This window comes from Epinephelus lanceolatus, chromosome 20 (assembly GCF_041903045.1).
Source record: "Epinephelus lanceolatus isolate andai-2023 chromosome 20, ASM4190304v1, whole genome shotgun sequence".
NCBI classification, from domain to species: Eukaryota; Metazoa; Chordata; class Actinopteri; order Perciformes; family Serranidae; genus Epinephelus; species Epinephelus lanceolatus.
Window position 1 is genome coordinate 35986227 of NC_135753.1, and position 11103 is coordinate 35997329.

The following is an 11103-nucleotide window of genomic DNA, read 5'->3' on the forward strand; positions in this document are numbered from 1 at the left end:
CAGAGAGATTCATCCAGAATATGTTTAGCCCAGTTTAGCACAAAGACTGGAAGCAGGGAGAAACTATTAGCCTCTTACCAAAAATATGTCAGGCACTTTGACGTGTCTTTGGTTGACAACATTTTTGATGATACACTAAATTAAAATTTTAAAATCTAAATTCCAAGCAGTGTCTGGAGCAGTGACACCCCTGTAGAGGGGCCACACTTATTTTGTAAGCTAGCACGACGGTAGGTATTTTGTGAAACTAGATAACCTAAGACATCTATAGTAATGATGGCCAAATGAAGCCTCAAGAAGCATTTTCTTTATTTTCTGAGCCCACTAGATGGCGCTCATGATTTAAAGAGAGAGGCTCAAAGAATGGCAATTCAGTGTGCTTTCAACCTTTTGTTGAACAAAAAGCGCCATCTAGTGGGCTCATAAAATAAAGAAAATGCTTCATGAGGCTTCATTTGGTCATCACTATTCTATAGGTACCAACCATGTTGGCATAGCAAGTCAAGAGGGGGACAAAATAATGCTGCAGATTTAGGTGAAATTTTGGCAAGGCAACAACTGGCATGGCTATTTTCAAAGGGGTCCCTTGAACTCTCACCTCAAGATATTCATTCATTCATTTTCCGTAACCACTTATCCTGTTGAGAGTCGCGGGTGTGCTGGAGCCTATCCCAGATGACACTGGGCGAGAAGTGGGGTACACCCTGGACAGGTCAGCAGACTATCACTGGCCTGACACATAGAGACAGCAATTCATGCTTTCATTCACACTTACGGCCAATTTAGACCTGTGGGAGGAAGCCAGAGTACCTGGAGAAAACCCATGCTGACACGTAGTGATGGCCAAATGAAGCCTCATGAAGCATATTCTTTATTTTACGAGCCCACTAGATGGCACTCATATTTTAAAGAGAGAGGCTCAAAGAATGGCAATTCAGTGTTCTTTCAAGCTTTTGATGAACAAAAAGTGCCATCTAGTGGGCTCATAAAATAAAGAAAATGCTTCATGAGGCTTCATTTGGCCATCACTACTGACACGGGGAGAATAGGCAAACTCTGCACAGACGCTTTCATTAGTCCACAACCAGCCCCCTTCGCCACTTGGCCAGCAAACAGAAGTCCTGACAAAACTGTAAAGTTAGCAGTTAGCTAGCTATGAAGTATTAAAGGGTAGTAAGTAGGTCTAAGGTTGACAGCAAAGGTTAGGGTAAGGATAATGGATCATTACTTACATCTAAGTTAGCGATTAGCTAGTTATCAATTGTTAGGTAAAAGGCGTCTCGTTACGTATACAGTGAATAACGTCATTGTGTATTATGTATTATGAAGTGGATTACTGCTACATCTGGCCTCATATTTATTCACTACAATGTTGTATTGTAACAGGGCTCAGACAACTGTTGTGTTGGTGGGTTTGTCTTGTGCTGTTGGTGGGCGCGGTTTGTAGGGGCGTGTCGTATATGCTACAAACGCAACATTAGCTACATCTGTTCTCTTGAGTAGGCTTTAGCTTACGGCTAATGACAACAACATGACCTTTAGACACAGATAAATGGATAAATAATCAAAGACATTCATGGTTTGATTAATTAGTTTTTTAAAGCCTCTAAAAACATTACTGTTTCACGCTGGATAAAAGAGCTTCTAAAATTGATGCAGTTGCACCGGAACACTCGTTGGAAAGCTACAACAGTGACAGAAGCTATTTAAAGTGAGTTCGTGGACCCCAGTGTTCTAGAGATATTCTAAAAAATAGTCACCCCAGGGATTTATGGCTTACTGTTATGAACATTAGTGCTTCCAGTGAATCTTACTGAAATTTCTCCACTTTTATTTTATTTATTTATTCTTTATAAAATACATGTTTTGGGTGCTGCAGTGCCAACAGGGGGTCCTGCAGCACCCCTACTTCCTGCGGTGATGCACTCACTGAAGGAAAGTGGATTATCCAACAAGCTGAAGAAAACCACATGCCTATCAAGAGCTCACAAACCAGTTAAAAAATATATATATCAACCATTAACACCACTTATTCACTTTTGTCAGCCAGTAAGCCTCTTCTCTTGGTGCATAAATCCCTCTCAAGTGTCATCTGAAGCAACGTCAGTTACTGATGACGACTGCACAGCTGGATCACCTGCAGTGGGCCTTAATGCTCTGAAGCAGCTTATTGTCTCTGAGTGTGTATCTGCACAGATAACGCGATGCATATTGCCCACATGGTTAGCGCAACAGAATGTGAAATGTTAGTCTGTGCATATTGTTCCTTAAAAACATCTGTTTGATGAGCAGTTGCCCAGAGATTCACACATGAACACAGTTAATTCTAGACAATTTTAAGATTGATTGAACCATAATTCTTTGTTTGTTAGTATATTTCACATGCTTGCATAGTTAATCTATGGTGTTTTACTCCAGACACCAGCCATTCATCAACACACTTCCATCTTTCCAATTTGAGCACATTGGATTGTTATTGACTTTTGCTGGCACAGCTTATTGCTGCAGGTTAAGATGATGATAGAATTGTTGTTGAAAAAGAAAAAAAAAAGAAATAAGAAATCATTGCTCTCTTAGAAATATATGGAACTTGAGACCATCTTATGATGGAATCACTCCAGCTGCATTGCAGTGCTCTGTGACTTAAATTGAATGTGGGCCAGGGGCATAAAATGGGGTAGCCAATGGCCCCTTCCCTACTTCCTACTAGTGATGGCCAAATGAAGCCTCATGAAGCATCTTCGTTATTTTATGAGTCCACTAGATGGCGCTTTTTCTTCAACAAAAGGTTGAAAGCACACTGAATTACCATTCTTTGAGCCTCTCTCTTTAAACCATGAGCGCAATCTAGTGGGCTGAGAAAATAAAGAAAATGCTTCATGAGGCTTCATTTGGCCATCATTACTATAGATGTCTTAGGTTATCTAGTTTCACAAAATACCTACTGTCGTGCTAGCTTAGTTAGCTGTTCACATCCTATATGAATGAACAGCCAAACTAAGATGTTTTTTTTCTAAAGCTAACCATGTGCTGTTGATGCAGGAGGATACCTAGTGCTTAATATGCAGACATGAAAGTCGACTTACAAAGTGGTTAAATGATAAATCTGTATACTGCATGAATTGGAAATAGAGGACAGCAACTACACAGAAGAGTTGTATAAACCTGCAATAGGTATCATCAGAAAATTGAAACTCATTTAGGATCTGATCCATATAAAACAAAGAAAAGTGATTTTTCCCACAACTTGACTGATTTGCCCTGTGTAGACACAATCGTTGTTACAAATGACCTCGTCCTGCAAGAGTCTAGTGCAGTGGTTCCCAAATGGGTCATCCACAGGATCCAGGTTTCTCCTTAGTCATTTGTTCAAGGTCCACACAGTTTAATATATTCAGCATTGCGTTTGGCCATGTCTCAAGCTAGTTTGCCGTCTCTGTCAACTCTACAGCAGAATACAGCACTTCAAAATAAAAGTTCTGCACTGGAAATTCACTTTACTTACAAATAAAGTGGTTTTTACAATGTTTACAAAGTCACTTGAGGTCATTAGAGTGGACCCGCAACACCCCAGATGGGAACCTTTGGTCCAGCAGACTGTATCTATTTTGTGTGCGGTTGGATCCCCGACTAAAATGACTACCATCTTACTTTTGGCTGGATGAGTAAATGTGCTTGAGTATAACTGTCCTTTATATTTCAGCTCTGTACATGGATGCACTGCTGTCAGGCTAACACTAAGCTAACACTGACTAACTTTAGCTACCATTTCCTACCTATTTTCGGGACATAACGTGGCCTTTGTGTTTTCCCAATTTAATTGACTGGAACAGCCGTAAACAGTGCAAATTATTGGTCTTTTCCTCTAGTTCAACCTGGCCTAACTCCAAAGTCGTCAAAATCCGGCACTTGGGCCGTGACTTCTGGCATCAGACACCAAAGAAAAAAGCAGTCCTTTTGCATCGGCATGACATGCAGCTGGTTGCCATTATAGTTTAATGTGTGAGGTCAGAGTGAGATTGTGTTGTCCAATTTCCTGCCCTCCATCAAGACAGTGCACCAATGTATGACATCATATGCAAAGAAACTATTGGTGTCACCAGGACCACATTTCATCATGATGACACATACCGACTCACAAGGTGAAAACAATACCAGCCGTCACAACATTGTGGCTGGCAACTATAAAATATGGGCTTTATTTTAATTTTTTTATTACATGTTATATGTAGTTTCCTTGTGATTATTTTGGTCTGCATTTACTTATCGAGCTTGTAAATCTGTAATTCCCAATCTAAAGTATGACGCCCTGGTGTGTGGATATAATTTACTAACCATTAAAAAAACAAAAGTGTCAATTTAAGACTACATCACAGCTGTTACAGCCCTACGCACTGTGATGAATTGGTTCACATCTGACTATAAAAAGTGACAGAGAAATCAAATGTGTTTATTGCTAAAGGAGCAGACATGGCTGTGCAATGAGAACAGATAACATTCTAAATATAGTCTGCAGGCTAATTATTTTTGTTATACAGGTGAGCTCCTATTATGATAAGCAGTCAAAACAAAAATAGAAATTAAACTTCAGCCCAGGGCTAAAAGTAATTTATCACAGATTCCCCTCCTGCACCTGACTGTGAGCCAAGAAGCATGATGAAGGCAATGTCAGAGATAAGAGAATGAAAAGAAGCCTTTAACTGAAGAAATATTAGAAGGGTGTGAAAAGGGGTTTTATGGTTGCGTGATTCAGACCTGCATTTAGCACAGATCCAATAATTTTAATAAGCTGAAGAAGAAAACAAATAACATAAAAATTAGAAGGATTACACCTGATTTGCTGTTGTCTGTGTGTTAAAGGAATACTTTGTCAATTTTCAACCAGCTTTGTATCATAACAGTGTGGGTCGTATGTCTCAGTGAGCTATAGTAAACTTCCCTCCATCTTGCCAGCATCCAGATATCCCTGCTCATTTGCCAGCAAAAATCTACGGCCAGATGATACATTTTTGCCAGCTCTCTGACTACTTCTCAAAGTGCAGATTGTGATTCATCATTTTCGTAAGCCTGCCACCATGAACACAAAGAGTATAGAAGCAGATCGAGGGAGAGTTGCCCCTCTCTGTCAAACTCAGATCAAACGGTAGTGATGGCCAAGTAAAGCCTCATGAAGCAATTTCTTTATTTTCTGAGCCCTGAATTGCCATTCTTTGAGCCGCTCTCTTTAAACCATAAGCACCATCTAGTGGGCTCAGAAAATAAAGAAAATACTTCATGAGGCTTCATTTGGCCATCACTATCAAACGGTAAAACAGACAGTGCTGGTGAAATATAAACCAAGATTCTGTTACTGTATTGTCAATTTATAACCTATAAATATTTTCAGAACATGTTCTTACTCTGACCTTGTCAGATACCGACACTTTTCACATCAACATACAACATGCAAGGTACCCTGGGTATGTTGGTTGTTGACATAATGGGACGCCATGTCAACTTCTGCCTGTAACATGCACCGTCTGTTTTGTCCTCCAACAACAAACACACATAGTCTGCTTTTCGATGACTTCGGAGTAGTCTCTATATACAGACTCTACATTCAGTGAATGTAGAGTCTGTAGACAAACCCCTGAGATCTTGCCTCCGGAAGAAGAGCAGAAGAGCCCTGGTTTCCGGTTGTAGACTGTTTGTAGTCCGCGTGATATTGACCAATCACGTTTGAGTTGTTGCCAGGTTAAACGGTCCGTGCGGTGAACTAACGAGGCGGAACATAATTGGCGTCACTGCAAACCATCGCAATATTTCAGCATATTTACTTATATATAAACGGAAGTCGAAAACGGAAATTCACCTCCTCCGCCCAAATCAAACCGGAATGCCAAAAAATCAGGGGTCTGCCCCCAGAGGCTGTATTCGCCGTCTGCCAGAAGTCAGACGCCGAATACAGCCAATGGGTTCTGAGAATGACTTTGGAGTGACACTGGGTTGGGAAAACCAGTACAACCTGCTTCATTTGAGGCATTCTGGGCCTTTATATTCCCAAACTGCAAGCCTGCTTTTAAAAGTATTTACAAGATGGTGATTCCACTGTGAAAAAAGAAAAGTACAAAAGATTTTCAAGTGCAGATGAGGGCTGTGTCATTATTATAAAGTGAACACAGATGAGAAGCAGCCTTTACAGATGGTGCCAGTAATGCATATGCGAGCTATTCAAGATCTCTTACTTTGTTTGTAATAGTTAATTACAACAGTGTGAGTGGGGTTCATTTTTCTCCTGCTTTGCTCAGCTGCCTCTGCACACACATGCTGCTAAGAAATAATTGGGGCCGTCATTTTGTGGCCGCACAGCAAATGGCTACTTGAAGAACTCCCTCTCACTTTCTGGCTGTCTGTCACCTCGAGTGTGGCCTATTGCTCTCTGTCTTTACTCCTTTTAATCACTGACTTCATTTCAAAGATAGGAGAGCTGACATTGGGGGAACCTTCCATTGCCATTCTGTGAAACTCATTGACTAGTATTGTAATAGATGTCATATGGCAGGATGGAGGACAGGCTGAATAGCTCTGGCTGAAAAGGACAGTAATATGTTTCTGTCCCTGTGCAGAGGCTGAGCTATAGTGTGTATTATGAAGCCATTTAGCTTGACGCCTGTCACAGTTAACTGTAAAGTTTGAGTCCAGCTTTGAAATACTGCACATAACATCATCTGCGACTGCTCATATTATCTGTGCATGACTTCTATGGAATGGTTTCAGTAATAAAAGTAGCTGTTTCATCACATCCAGTAAATGAACAAGTATTCATATCTGCTGTGTACAATGGGCTGTGTTGATAAAGCATGTTGATATTGAGGCAGGCTTGTAATTTAGCAAAACAGAAGCTTGATACCATGGGAACATAATTGAGGATAATTCCAGTGTGATTTGAGTGTTTGCTCATTTTTAAAATTTTACATCCATTCAGTTTCCAGCATGTGTCATTATTAAACACAACATGTTTGCTGTTTCTCTCTAATGCATTCACTCCCATTCAGATCTAAACAGTACAAAATGTGTCTGGTTCTGATGGTGGATCAGATCTCTACAGGCTGTAAACCTATACAAACTTGACCTTCATACACTCTTTATTTTAAACAGTGAGTGTTCTCCTTTAACAACCTTGTAGTTCTAGAAATGTCAAGTGTATCTGTAAATGGCCCTAAAGCAAAAGTTCACAATGTTTCAAGTCTGTCTTAAAACAACATTCAGATGCCCATGTGAACAATTAAACAGGTTTCTCCTGTACGTACTTAACCTTCTGAAAACGGACCTCCCACAGGCAAAATTCACAGTTCTTTTTCACTACAATAAAGTATTTATTCTATGTGATGATAGGGCTTGAGGTCCAGTGTGTAGTGATGGCCCAATGAAGCCTCATGAAGCATTTTCTTTATTTTCTGAGCCCACTAGATGGCGCTCATGGTTTAAAGAGAGAGGCTCAAAGAATGGCAATTCAGTGTGCTTTCAACCTTTTGTTGAACAAAAAGCGCCATCTAGTGGGCTCAAAAAATAAAGACAATGCTTCATGAGGCTTCATTTGGCCATCATTATCAGTGTGTAGGATTTAGGGGGATATATTGGCAAAAATGGAATATAAGATAATAAGTATGTTTTGTGTGGTGTGTAATTACCTGAGAATGAGAATTGCTATGTTTTAGTTACCTTAGAATAAGCCTTTTACATAAGGAGTAGGTCCACATCTACAGAGATCACCATGTTGCACCGCCATGTTTCTACAGTAGCCCAGAACAGACAAAGCAAACACTGGCTCTAGATAGGGCCAATGCAGTAAGCAGCAGTAACTGTTTTTACTGGTGAGAATCACCGGGCCTGTTTGTTTTAGGGAGGAAGAAACGTCTGCGGATAAATCAGCTCCCGGTAAAAACCTCCTGAACGACTGGATCTTAAATTATCAGAGGAAAAAAGTGACCACACATTAAAGAAGCAGATAGAGGGAGAGTTGCCCCTCTCTGTCAAACTCATATCAAACGGTAGTGATGGCCAAGTGAAGCTTCATGAAGCATTTTCCTTATTTTCTGAGCCCACTAGATGGCATTTTTTGTTCAACAAAAGGTTGAAAGCACACTGAATTGCCATTCTTTGAGCCGCTCTCTTTAAACCATGAGTGTCATCTAGTGGGCTCAGAAAATAAAGAAAATGCTTCATGAGGCTTCATTTGGCCATCACTATCAAACGGTAAAACAGACAGTGCTGGTGAAATAAAAACCAAGATTCTGTTACTGTATTGTCTATTTATAACGTAAAATGTTTTCAGAGCAACAAGTTCTCACTCTGACCTCGTCACATATCAACGCTTTTCATATCAACATATGACGTGCAAGGTACCCTGGGTGTGTTGGTTGTTGACATTATGGGGCGCCATGTCAACTTCTGCCTGTAACATGCACTGTCTGTTTTGTCCTCCAATGACAAACACACATCATTAGATGAAGAGAAGAGATCATTATGATCTAGAAGAGAAGCCATCACCTGCACTCCCTCTGCCATGAAAATAAGCTGTTGCTCATGGTGCTGGATCATGCTGGCTTGTGCTGATTTCATCCTGGCACCGTTCAGAGTAGGCTGGGTTCAACTTGGCAAGTTAAGTTAACGTAGTCAGGCAGGCGAAGGTCAGATAGCAGGTAACCAAACAGCAAACAAATCCAATTAATGGCAGGCAGTGGAGGCAAGGTCGGGTGATCAGGCAACCGATCTGAACTGACGGGGGAGTCAGTGATATGATGGAAAAAGCCTAAACACATGAGAAAAGATGGTTGGTTGATCGTGACAAGTGACCAAATTTTCCTATGGTGTCTGCCAAAATATCCAATCTGCACGTTGACACTACAGCATTACTAAACCTCTGTATGGTTATGTTCAGATCAGAGTCTGGGTTACTACCAAAAAAGTTGACAGCGACTTGAGATGCAACGTGTTTAATAAATGAAATCACAATGTTTCCTGAGGGCATGTCTTCAAAGAAGGCATCCATAGTGAAACCGAGGATATTTTGTTATTTTTTTTCAGTGCCTTTCTTAGATAGCTGATATTAGAGAGATGACAGAAAATAAAAGGGGGAGAGATGGGGAATGACGGCCCGACTTGAAGCAGGGACATTGCGGTTAATGGTAGGAGCCTTAATCCCTACCTTAATCCCATTAGGGCGTGCCATCATCAAGTGAAATTAAATAAATGAGTATTATTTAGATAGTTTGGGCCATCAGTCCCATTGGTTAGGGTAGCATTTAGCTCAGTACCTATGGGGATGTGGTGACATCACTTCAAAGCTTTAAATCCTCTTTAACCTGATTATGTAAGCCACTAATTTGAAAGTGAAATTGCAAGCAAGATTCAAATACATTTGTATATGATATTCATTCATGAAAAAATGAATGAATATCCGCTATACAGTTACAAGCATTACATAGTAAAATTACATTGTTTAATGGTGTTTAGCAAACTGGAAGCACTTTAACACCCTGACCTGTCCCTGTGTGTATCAATGTCCCTCTACTTCCTGAGAAGATGCTAAATGTTGAGTCACTCTATACACATTTATGAAAAAGACTTTCCATGTTTATGTTCAGCCGCTGCGTCTCAAATCTCAAATACGACAATACTTCAAAGCCGCTTCCCCGCAGTTTCATGACATTTGTGGTGTCCATGGGAGGTTAGATGGAGCGACCTGGAAAAAAAAAGAGCACTCTCAGACTCTGGGTCTGGCTACAGGGATAGTCTAATTAACATTTTAATTAACACAAAATATTGTTAACTCGAGGCCATCCTCAGAGCCATGTCTGGGACAGACTCATTACATTTGGTGTTAGCCTCTCTACTGCTGCCCTGCGACGTGCTACCTGTGAAAATGTCATCCACCAGAAGAATGAAGAGATTGTAATGGATTAAATTCTGCTCTGTATTGCTGCTTAAAACTGAAATATGTCGGGTAGTTTCAGTCAGAAGCAGTTTGGAGTTTTGCAGTAATCAAACAGGTTGGATTTACATTTAAAGAAATGTATTTAAGTCAAAACTTCCTGTATCTAAAAGTGTGTGATGACATTATTCCCTGTAAGACTGCAGCAGGGAAATGCACTGCAGATATGCAGCATTTAGCAGAGAACATGGAGTCTGTGCAGTGCTTAGTGCTCATATATCACTGCTTGATATAAGGTTGTTAATCCTTAAATCCTTTACATCTGCTGTAATTCTCATTAAAGGCACAGTCCACCCATAAATACAATAAAAACTAATTTCCCCTCTACCCATGCTCAGAGACGGTGGTGCTGTGGATTACAGAGGCTTTGAGACATTAGCTCAGCCTGATACAGTCAAATCATTACGTGAACATTTGGTCACCAGGGTAGTATTTTATTAAAAAAAGGCAGACAGAGAATCAGTTTACAAGTTATCACCATTGACTCGGCCATTAATGGCTAATAAATCATTCACTGCAGCGTAACAGATGGATAATCCATCCATCTACACCTGCTTATCCCGTGGCTGACACAGGAGAGGTCACCAGTCTTTCACTGGGTTAACACATTTCGACAGACAGCCATTCACACTCACACTCGCGCCTGCAGGCAGTTTCCAATACACCTGACCTGCATGTCTTTAGAGCGAGGGAGGAAACCCACACAGACACAAGGAGGGCACAAGGAAGGCAGACAGAGAGAATTCTCAGTCAGACCCAGGATGTTCCTGCTGTAGGATGACACAAAACAGACTTCTTTTTTTTTGTCGCACGTCTAAAAATAAAATATGGCTTCTTGTTGTGTCATTTCATGTGTCTGAAACTTTCATCCATCATTAAAGTTTTCATAACAGGTTTGATTTTCTGCATTTTCTGCATCCGTCAAAGTCTTTAGCATCGTTTGACCAAGTCTCAGAGAGCTCACTTTCAACAGGTCCGATGACAGTAATATTCAGGTGGATGATGATGAACAGGAGGAGGATGTGGACCGCACACGCAATGTGGAGGACAACGCCGCCCCTTCATGCAGCTGCAGAGCCAAATGAAGGACAGGGAGGGAGGGAGTGGTTAACGCATGGAGAACTGATGTT